This window comes from Egretta garzetta, unplaced genomic scaffold, assembly GCF_000687185.1.
Source record: "Egretta garzetta isolate BGI_Z169 unplaced genomic scaffold, ASM68718v1 scaffold251, whole genome shotgun sequence".
Taxonomy (NCBI): Eukaryota; Metazoa; Chordata; class Aves; order Pelecaniformes; family Ardeidae; genus Egretta; species Egretta garzetta.
Genome location: NW_009258952.1, coordinates 6,329,753 through 6,340,400, shown reverse-complemented (window position 1 = coordinate 6,340,400; position 10,648 = coordinate 6,329,753). Strand labels below are relative to the sequence as shown.

Sequence of the window (10,648 nt, the reverse complement as noted above, 5' to 3'; positions counted from 1 at the left end):
TTGCAAACTATTCAAGCTGCTTCTTTGTCTACTTACAAAATGCAGAACTTCTCCCTTCAGATCCACAGTCGTATGAATGTTGTTTAATAATCATTTTTATTATGAAAAAAAAAAATTCTTCTTGTTGGGGCACAAAGCATTGATGCAAATAAAAGAAACACAAAAGACAGACTTCTCCATGCATAAATAACACCAAAGACAAAGCAATTACTAAAACCTGAACCCCATCCCACCCTCAGGTAAAGATGACATTTTCCCCTTATGCCTCAATTATATCAATCTCAATTATACAGTTAATGGTAAGTAAAAGAAGAAAAACAAATTTGCAACTTTCAACCTCAAGATAGATCTTAAAAATAAACCCCATTGATATAATCCCTTAGTCATCAGGTGACAATCCTAATTTAAAACAACAAATTCTCCCATGTGGCTCCATTATAAGGTGATAGCTAGCACCTCTAGTAATTTAAAGACATCCCATTTTCCTTGAGGTTAACCAGACAGCAAATCAAATAATCCCACAGAGGATTCAGAGCAGGCTTGACCCATTACTGAAGTGTTAAATTAGAATTTCAAAGAGTAACTCCATAGCCACCCTTCAGAGATAATTTTTAATTCTTCCTCTGTGAAATGTGAAGTTAAGTCAATACTCCATGTTTTATCTCATAACATAAGCAGACAAAAATACTGCTAACTCAAAACAATCTAGGTTGATTCTTGTTTAATAAAATAGCAAAAGGCCATTGCTTCAACATTTTAATAGGCAAGTTCTCGCTAGCAGTTTTTACAATTTCAGTATTAATTTACAACACAGGTAGATAGAAGCAGGCATTCTATTTACATTTGAGGAAATGAAATAACATAAATGTTTTATATTTCTTTTCCCCACACAGTCCACAAACACCAATGAACATGAATTCTGCATATAGAGAAAATAATGAGGGTTGACCGCACTTTACAGCTAAGCAAGTGAGAGACACATAGCTCAAGTGACTTGTTTAGCACACCTCTGGCAAACCTGGCACCGAAGAATAAGCTCCTGGCTCTCTAGCACAAGGACTTACTCCACCCCTGTCGTTACCCATGTACCATTATTCCTATGGGCATAATTACAGGGAAATCTCCATCACACGCAGGGGTGAACATCGTTCAGTCCCCAAATTCTACAACGGTTCCTGCCACCTTATCCGAATTATTTGTCGATTAAACACAAAAAAAAAAGTTGTCCAAGGTAACAATATGTTCAATTTTTGTAGCTGATGCTCAGCCAGGCTGAATAAATAATTTTAACTGCCTGTTCAACACAACACAAGAACGGCAGAAGCTTGGCACAGTTAAGAGCCACAGAGCCCATCACCAGCATGGCATAAGCATGGCTGATGGTACCTGGTACCCTGAACAAAGCAACAGGACAGAACTAAGAACTAATAATACAATCAGTACAAATTACAACACAGAAACAAACATACACAGAAAAAACCTACACGTTGTCAATTATTAAAATAGTAACTAAAATTTCTCGTGTTGTTGCAGGTATGCACCCTCACAGAAAACCATGTTGCATTAATTTATTCTGCTCCTCAAGACACTGAGTAGAAAATACCAGTTCCCTCTTACTGTCTCTGCCTTCCCTGCCAGCAGTAAGCAAAACCAGTTAACAGTAAAACACAGCGTCATCTTCACATTCAGCTAATGCAAGTGAGAAGTATTTTCAATTAGCAGAAGAAGGTTTGACCCAATATTGGATTTTACATTTTCATCTTTCCTGTATTGCTAGTTAGCTCAACCTTTCTGCAAGAAACCCTCTTATTTCCCTTCTCAGAATCTCGTCTTTCTAAAAAAGTCCCTCCTCCCCCGAGGAAATTCTAAGGGCGGGCTTGCCATCTTCCTCTCTCAGATTCTGCAACACAACTTGAGCAAAAATTATTTACACAAACGTAACAGAACAGAGTACAGCTCATTATGAAAAAGTTACTGCTATGCTTATACAATGACATTTCCACAAAATCAGAACAGTAAGAACAGTCCCCAAATCATATCAACAGCAAGAAAAGTTATAGCATATGGCCTTTCCCACCATAACACAAAATACTCACTAATTAGTGGTTTTAAATTTTTAAAGGGTTTATTTCTACCTTTGCCAGACACATTATATACCATTCACATTTTTACTTCTCATTTGCTCTGAAGGATCTAAATATGTCTCATTTTGATCTTTTCAGGTTTTCAAGAATTCATCAGTTTTACATGGTAAAATACTTCACACTCACCTTATCAAAGCATTTGGAAAGGAAGATGGCATATGCAGTAGCAACCATGTGAAACTTTAATTTGTATTATTATCTCTGTAGTCAAATGTATCCATTTAATTATGGACAATGATACCTCTGATAGGAGGAACTGAGCTGTTCCTATAATGGATTTTTCACTTTGGCCACTGAACAGGAAAAAAAAGTATTTTAAAACTGTTTCAAGTTGCACAAATACTCAATTCACCAGGAAAAATGCCCTTGTTTCAGATAGCTTACTTCACGTCAAAGTAGGGTAAGCTATCTCAAAGCATTAAGAACATCCACAAGGGGATTTAATTGCTAAATATATCTGTGAATATATACCTTAGCTTCCTTTGCAGTACCTTGTCTGAGAAGACAACCTTATGGGTAGCAGATAAATAAAGTCTATAAAAGTAGGCAAGTGAGGAAACTACTGTCCTTTACTGTAGGGCATGCACAACAGATAGAGCGCTCACCGCCAACGTAGGAAATTCAGTTCTCTGACAAAGGCTCCGCTCAAAATGATTCAGCAGCCCGGAGACATCAGCAAGCTCCTGAGAGGCAGGAGACCCAAATGCAAACCTCTGCTCTGAACCAGGAGCACCGTGACTCCCTCCTCCATCTTGTTGCACCCGCGCCTGATGCTCAGGAGGCAGCGTACATCTACCTGCCTTCCTGCCTCTCCCGGCTTCGGCAGCTGAGGACAGGCGTACCCCCTCCTCCCTGCGTGCCGGTGCCCATGTGGGTATGGGAAAGGGCTCCCCAGCCCCTACAGTCATCCCTGGTGAAGGGGGTGACATTGGGAGCCGCTCCTTGCCACAGCTGTAAAACACTGGCAACCTGCCCACCCCCAGCCTGGCACAATGGGGAAAGGAGCGAGACCGGACAGCAGGAAGCAGACAAGCTATCTGACCTGTCACGAGCCTTTACCCAGGGCGCAGGCTCTGCCACCGAAACCATAGCCCAGAGACAGCCCTCACCTCGCACACCTGCAGCAGCTCCCTGCTCAGCTGTACCCCGTAGCTGGGCCATGTCCCCGTGGCCTGTTCACCGTTAAGTCTTCCTGTGAATCTAGCCTCCAAATTCAAAACTTTTAATTTCAGAACTTAAGTGAGCCATTACAGCATTTCTGATTAGTAGGGAATTTTCCCCTTCCTTAACAAAGCTACTTATGAAATTCAAGCTAACTCACTACTAGCTTCCAGCTAGCCAAAAATAGTAATTCCCCCTCAAAATACACATGTACACACAAATACATCTAACTCTTATTAGACAGTCTCACAACCACAGATCAAGCTGTCCTGACCCAAAACATCACTCCTCCTATGTTGCTGCCTGGGGGCTTCAACTGATGGCAAAGGTGGAGGAGAATGGACCATCCTAAAGCTTTAGCAGATTGTATCAGAGGACCACAATGCACCAAACACTTCTCCTGGAAGCTGGGGGCGGAAGGAAATAGCTCAGAAATGGAGTGATGAAGCAAATAAGAGGAAGACTAAGTAGGAGGCAACTTTGACAGCTACTGTTACTGGAATCAAGTTCAGCAGCAGCAGGTTGATACTCTTTTTTTTTTTCTTTGAAGAAGTGCCCACAATACTTAAAACAGGACCTGAGCACCATATGCATGGTTCCATGCTGACGTTCAAAAATAAATACATACTATTGTGAATGAGCTGTGCTATACACACAGACTGTTTGATATTAACCAACAAAAGCAGAAAATTAATAGAACGAATCCATTTAACCCTTTACACTGTGGCCCATAGCCTGTGGTGTACAGTAGTGGTGGTAGTGTGCTTGGGGTGTAATAGCAGTAGAATAGCATATGATATTTCATATAAAATGGCCTAGTTTGGGGTTTTTTTTACTTCTGTGGATTCGTGTCAAGTATGTTTTAAGTGTGGCAACCATACTGTTATACAGCAGACTCGCATATATTGATTCCTCAGATATTTCAGTGTTGATGAAGAGCCTAGAACTTGGATAATGACAAAAGAGTGAGCTCATGAGGAAGGAAAGACTAAAAATCACAGTCAGGGACAAGGAATATTTTAAACATCAGTAGTCACGCATCAGGCTTCATATACCATCAGCTGCGCATAAACCCTGTTCCACTGCAGGATACATTCTGGAAGTTACATACCATAACTCCAGACGGAAAAAGTTTTACATGAGTCTGTTTAGCTTTTTTTTTAGCAATAAAAACACAGTTAACCAGGATTTGTGAAGAGAAGCCAAGCAAAAAACCACAACTGAAAACTGAAAGGCCATAAAAATTAACCCAAGTGAAATTTCGTATGTGTTGGCCACCTACTTTTAGAGAAATGTAGATGTTTTTATCCCATTTTAAAATACTACTAAACTGTGGCACCACACGGTAGAGTTTCAAGCTTACAACCTGAACAAAGAAATGTAGGAGACAACTCACTCCTTTATAGCTGTGAAACAGGTATCTAGAGATTGAAGGACAAAGGAATCCAATGCAAAAAGGGATCTTCAATTCCACATGTTACTTGTAAGGATGATGATTCAAAGTGTAAGTGAGAATATCCAAATATAAGCAAAAGGAAAACACAGTGAAAACACATGAACAGAAACATGTTAACTCCCTCTGACACTACTACAGTTTCCCTCAAGGATGAACTGATTTGCAATACCTACTATAAAACTAATTCTTTTCTCAATTCTAATTTAAAATACTCCTAGATTGCCTGTTGCTGTCATTTTGAAAGATACAGAGTTTGGCACATACAGAACACTGTAGTTTATTGAACTGGGATTACTGAAGGAACAACAGTACTGGTAAGGAAAGGAGGGAGGAATCTGGACCATAAACCCAGGTCAGAACAGAAGAACAGAGCATATTCTTCATTTATCATGGCCACAGCTGTAAACAGAGTCTTATCAATGCATTTACACACTGACAGATATTGCATATGTAGGAGTGTCAGTACCCCTTTTTGCTTGTGGTGAGATGACTAGAGGAGGATTTTGTAAAACCTTTTGAATATTTAGAGCCCTTCGCAATGATACTGTAAAACTCACCAATATTTCTAAGTCATTTTAATAATACTTAACTTCTTAACATCTGTAACTTAGACTACTCATCTGAATTTTTCAACATCCAAAGTTTGTTTTAAAATGAAAACCCATAATTTCTTGCCAGTCCAGCTAATATAAAGGTAAATTAATCAGATGGAAACACACTGTGCCACACTTTATATTAAGCAGCTGCAAATTCGCTTACTATTCTAGTCACATAAGTCTTCTGAGCCCAACATCCCAGCATTGTGACATTATAAAAATTCACCCGCTTTAACGTACAGAAATATCCATGAACTTCAAATTATTGTACTATAATGCTGTCAAATAAACAGACTACTGGAATTCAATTTCCAGAAAGCCAAGGCAAAATCTACTGGCCTTAATCTGAAATACCAGTGTCATTTTCAAGCCCTGTATTTAATTAATACTATTTACTGTCAAGAGCCGAGCTGGGTAAATATTTCACTCTTCCCAATTCAGGGGCTAAAGGCAGGCCCAGAGGAAAATCTGCCCAAGTAAATGCATCTCATCTTCTTTCATGATGCAAGTGCTCAGTTGTCCTGTTCTTGACCCCTCTAGAATTCCCAGGTTCCAATACTGGTGGTACAATGCTATCAATCTATATTTAAAATATATATTGATTTTCCACGGATGATAATGACAGCTATTTCTTCTGCAAATGCGTATATACTATACCTTTGCCCATATAAAAAGGTCCCTATCAAGGTAAGAAACGATTACTAAGTCAAGACCAACATTTAAGAAGTGAATAAAGTCAAGTTAGCAATCTCATTTCCTAAATATTTTTTTATTTATCTCACTGAAACTGAAAAGTTAAAAATAATCTTCCAGAATATAGCTACATACAAAAGGCAAGCTTCAATCAATTGAATGACAGTGTTTTCAAGAGTCCTGTATATATATGAAGTTTGGTTCCATCAATTCAGTAAAAAGTTCACTGACAGAGCACTCCATTTAAATCCATTCACAGTAATTAATGAGGTTTACATATTTTAGGAATTGTTTACTCCAGATTTATAATAAATTTGGATGTTAGGGCCTCAAAACTATTGAAGTACTTTAAAACTGCTTTCATTATTAACAAGTCTGGTTCTGCTAGTTGCAAGCACAATGAGATTTCTCTCTACAATGTTCTCAGTTTTCATCAATTTTAAAGGAAATGCAAAATATTACACTTGTGTTAATTTCAGCTTTTCCATAAAATAAAACCCAAATATTCCCATAAGCTCCCACTTCCAATTTCAGGGGGAAAAAAACCAAAACCAAAACAAACAAAAAAAAACCAAACCACAAAACACTGTGACATGCAATTGTATAAATCTTAATAGATGCTCATTTCTCAATACTTCTGTTCTCATTGTACCACCCACACAGAACTTCACTCCCAGATTAGGAATATCATTTTAATGCTGCCTGCATTAAATTCACTATAATCAAGCATCCAATTTTACAGGCATCTTTACAGGTAATTCACGTTAACTAATGTCGCTACTGAACAGGAGGGACTGAAAACAGAAAAAATCTGATTATTTTTCATGCAAAACACAACTCCCCAATTTCTAGGTCCACGAATGGGAACACATTCCCTTTATTTATCACAAACAAATTCAACGTAGATTAAATATCCCTCACAGATCCCTCTGCAAATGAGAAGACCTGATTCAGCAAACACTACCCATACCTGTGATCAATACCTACATTTATAACAGGTATTTCAGAAACACAGCTCCTGGGGGAATTAAGGTCCTCTGAACTCACTCCAGAGCTCTAGGTAGGCACCATCCCCACCCGGCTTTGCATGCTGATAGAAATGAGCTCTCTCTTATTCAGATTTGATACCTGGAACCTACTGTAGCTTCCTCACTTGCATCCTTAAACTAATACTGAAGGCTCTTAAAACTCATTCCAATATAAGGCACTCTATTTTCAGCATTGCACTGTTTTCTGACAGCATTCCCTTTACACACGCATGTATTAGGAGGACAGAGTCAAAAACGAGACATCTGTCAGAATTTTCTTTATCTACTACTGCTGTAAACAACAATAAGGAGCACTATAACTCAGAACAAACAGTCACACAAATATTTTCTATCTATCACACTTGACACTAACCGCAACACAAATGCCAATGAAATCACTACAAAGTTAGATTGAAACAGACTCTCCACATAGAGAGCGACAGAAAACTGAGATTTCTCTAATATATGATGTTTTTCTGCTGAGAAATGTTCCTTACAAAGCAAACCATTTCATGCAAAAAGAAAAGGAGAAAGTGAGGGGGGAAAAAGTTTTCTGACTGCAAACTTTGAAACTAGGAGCTAAAGTTTTTATTTTTTAAAGTCCATAAACTTCTCACCATCCTAATTGCATGGCTTTTTGGTAGCACACAGCAGCTACTTTCCACCACCCCAGCTAACAACGTTCCAAGGGAGCAGCCGCAAGTTCTGTCGTTTACATTATTTCTTATCATTCATATACACATATTCTAAAGCCATTTAGCCAGTCCAAGACTCACACTCCTATTTGTTATATCATATAAAAATAGATCCAGTAAGTATTAAGCAGTAGTTTCACTTTCCAAAAAACTTTATTAAGTTGTAGAGTGGTAGACAGGCTGAACACGTACAATTTCAGTCCCAGTGGTGGTACAGTCTCACAACACACAGTCAAACCCAACACCTATTCCACAAGCAACTCCAGTCAAAAGCCAAGGCCAGGATTGCTTAAACGAAACTCCAACTGATATAACCTTCAGGCACTAGTATAATTGCAGATGGGTGCACTGGTTAAAATCAACAGCTACAGCTCTCTGATCTTGTGATGGAGAAGGTGAATGTCTGAGTATGTTGAAGCTTGGACTGAAATCCTGGACATCCAGAGATCAATGGAAGAATTTCCAAGGATTCAAAGGAACCAACATTTGAAACTATTCCTTGTCTTATGCAACTAACTCTTGCTGAACTATCTATCACATGAACACATGGTTAACTACCAACTTTAGATCAAAAGGATATTTGAGTGGAGAACTACCTCTCTACTTCATCCTTGCCCTCTAAATCCTTTCATGACATCAATTTTTTACAGTGATTTCTTTCTCACTGTCATCACCATAGACCTCATATACAAATATTTATCTCCCATTTACTCTTATTGAAGGTTTTGAATTTTTCAAACACAGCAACCATGTTATAGTCAATATCTGTACATGTAGCAGATTACTTTCTGGCACATTAACAACCAAATTTATGATTTTGGTGCAGAATGTAGCAACACTAAGCAAAAAGAGAGGGTGGTTTTTTGCCCACTTATATTAGTTAGGAAGAAAAGCAATTATATTCAAATTGCTTTTTATCTGAATATTTACCTTTTTCAGTCTTTACCTAATGCATTCCTTTTTTAATGGAAAATTACAATTGAGACAACTGAAAACAAACATAATATCAACTTGACAACAAAATGTCATGTTCTCTTTGGAGAATTTTGGCAGTGACATTTTTCTCTTTCTTTATTACACATACCTAACTCATTCTATTATGAGTCCTATTCACTAAAAAAAAAAATATTTTATATACTTACTATTTCCTTCTTTTCTTAAATGATCATCAAAGCAGCTTACTACTGAGAAGACCCGCACATGCACATTATGATCATTATGCAGCCCAGATAAGTAGTGTAAATAAATAATAAGTAATATAGTGTAAGTAATAAGTGTAAATAAGTAATAACATCTATGTGGCTGAGCATTTTCAAGTTCATATAATACATAAACAAACTATTAACTAGTATTATAAACTTCATTGAACGCAATGAACTACAAATTGTTTTATCAGAACAGCCAAGGGAAAAGGCAGAAAAAACAGAAGCACTGGAAAGCTTCTTAATCTGTTTTCATTCACTGATGCTAGAAAATTCAGTAAGTTTAAAGAAAAGCACTGTTAGTTTGCAAAAATTGCTCAAGATAATTAACAAAAGAGGAAATGATACTTGATGTGGACATACATAATTTTACCCGCAAACGGTTGGCATTTTATAAACAGTTATCCCCCAAACAACTAAAAACCTTTTCAGCAGGCTCATTTCCCACCTCTATATTTAGTGTGCGAGCCTCAAAAATACATATTTCTGACCTTAATAAGTCACTCTACGTGTTAGAAGACAACATTTATTCATGAGTACCCTGAAAAGGTTCTCACATAAAATCTCAAATGCGTATTTGTAAAAGATTTATACCAAGCAAGTATATTGATATATTAAACATACCTAAAATAAAAACATAGCATTTATGTTCTACTTTCTTTCACTGCACTACCAAACTATTATTAGTCTGCATTTAAACAATCCGCAGGGGTCCCTTTTTCTAACTCTCAGCAGTATTATCCCTTCTTGTGAGCAGAGTTAAACAGGCACAGCACTGCCTGATGGAGTCATCAGACAGTAATTCTTCAGCAACAAGCATTTTAAGTCATCACTGTCATTATACTGATTTCAACCCTCAATTTAAGTAATTTATTAGCGCAGATAGTTGGATGGAAAAGCTTGTATTATTTCATACTCAACCTTTGCCATACAACAGACCATAATCAGCACATTTGAAAAATGTCAATTTCTTAGTTACAGTATAAGGTATCAAACAAACTTAATGTGGAAGAAAATAACATACTGATCCCTTTAGCCCTTCTCAGCAGAGAGTCCCATTCCTGGTCGTGGCACTAAAGCAAGGTCCCTCCTTCAATAACCAGTCTGGGCATTATTTTTGAAAGTCTCTAAAAAGTTTGCATTTCAATGCACTTTATAATACCATATATTACTTAAAACCAAGGCTTGTTCTGCTGTATCCACCCAATCAATTTAAGACATCTCGCATCCAACTCCCCAGTGAAGAAGATAAAACTCTAACACAGTCCAATTAAACGCAATAGGATACAGACAACTCACCAAGACTCGGCGAAGCAGGAAACAATTTCTAGGGGCTGTACGTGCGGGGGGCCTCACTACTCAGATACATCTCAAACATGCTAGGAACAAAATTGAGAGAAAAATATTAGTCTTTTTTTGGAGACAGGCATAGAAAAATAAAAATATGATGCTTAGCACACTGCAGTTTTAAGCATAACACAACGAGGGAAACAAACTTTGCAGAGCATTATCTGCTTTTCCAGACATAACTACAAACCCCTTCCAGTTGCACAATCACTCCAGGCACACAACTTCCTCTGTACCTGCTGCCTACTGCAAATTCACAGTGATAGCAACTAAGATGTTTACATTAACTTACACGGTACACAGCCTTTATTTTCACAAAAGAATCT

The 10,648-nt window shown here is 37.7% G+C and overlaps 1 protein-coding gene across 2 annotated transcripts in view; it reads right to left on the bottom strand.

Moving 5' to 3' along the window:
* Window positions 1-10,350, bottom strand: part of NCOA2 (nuclear receptor coactivator 2) — a 186,351-nt gene extending 176,001 nt beyond the window's left edge. For both annotated transcript variants that reach the window (XM_035890074.1, XM_009634505.2), the window contains exon 1: window positions 10,275-10,350. The gene's annotated coding sequence lies outside the window, so the exon portion shown is untranslated. The remainder of the gene's footprint in view (window positions 1-10,274) is intronic.
* Window positions 10,351-10,648: the final 298 nt, after the last annotated feature.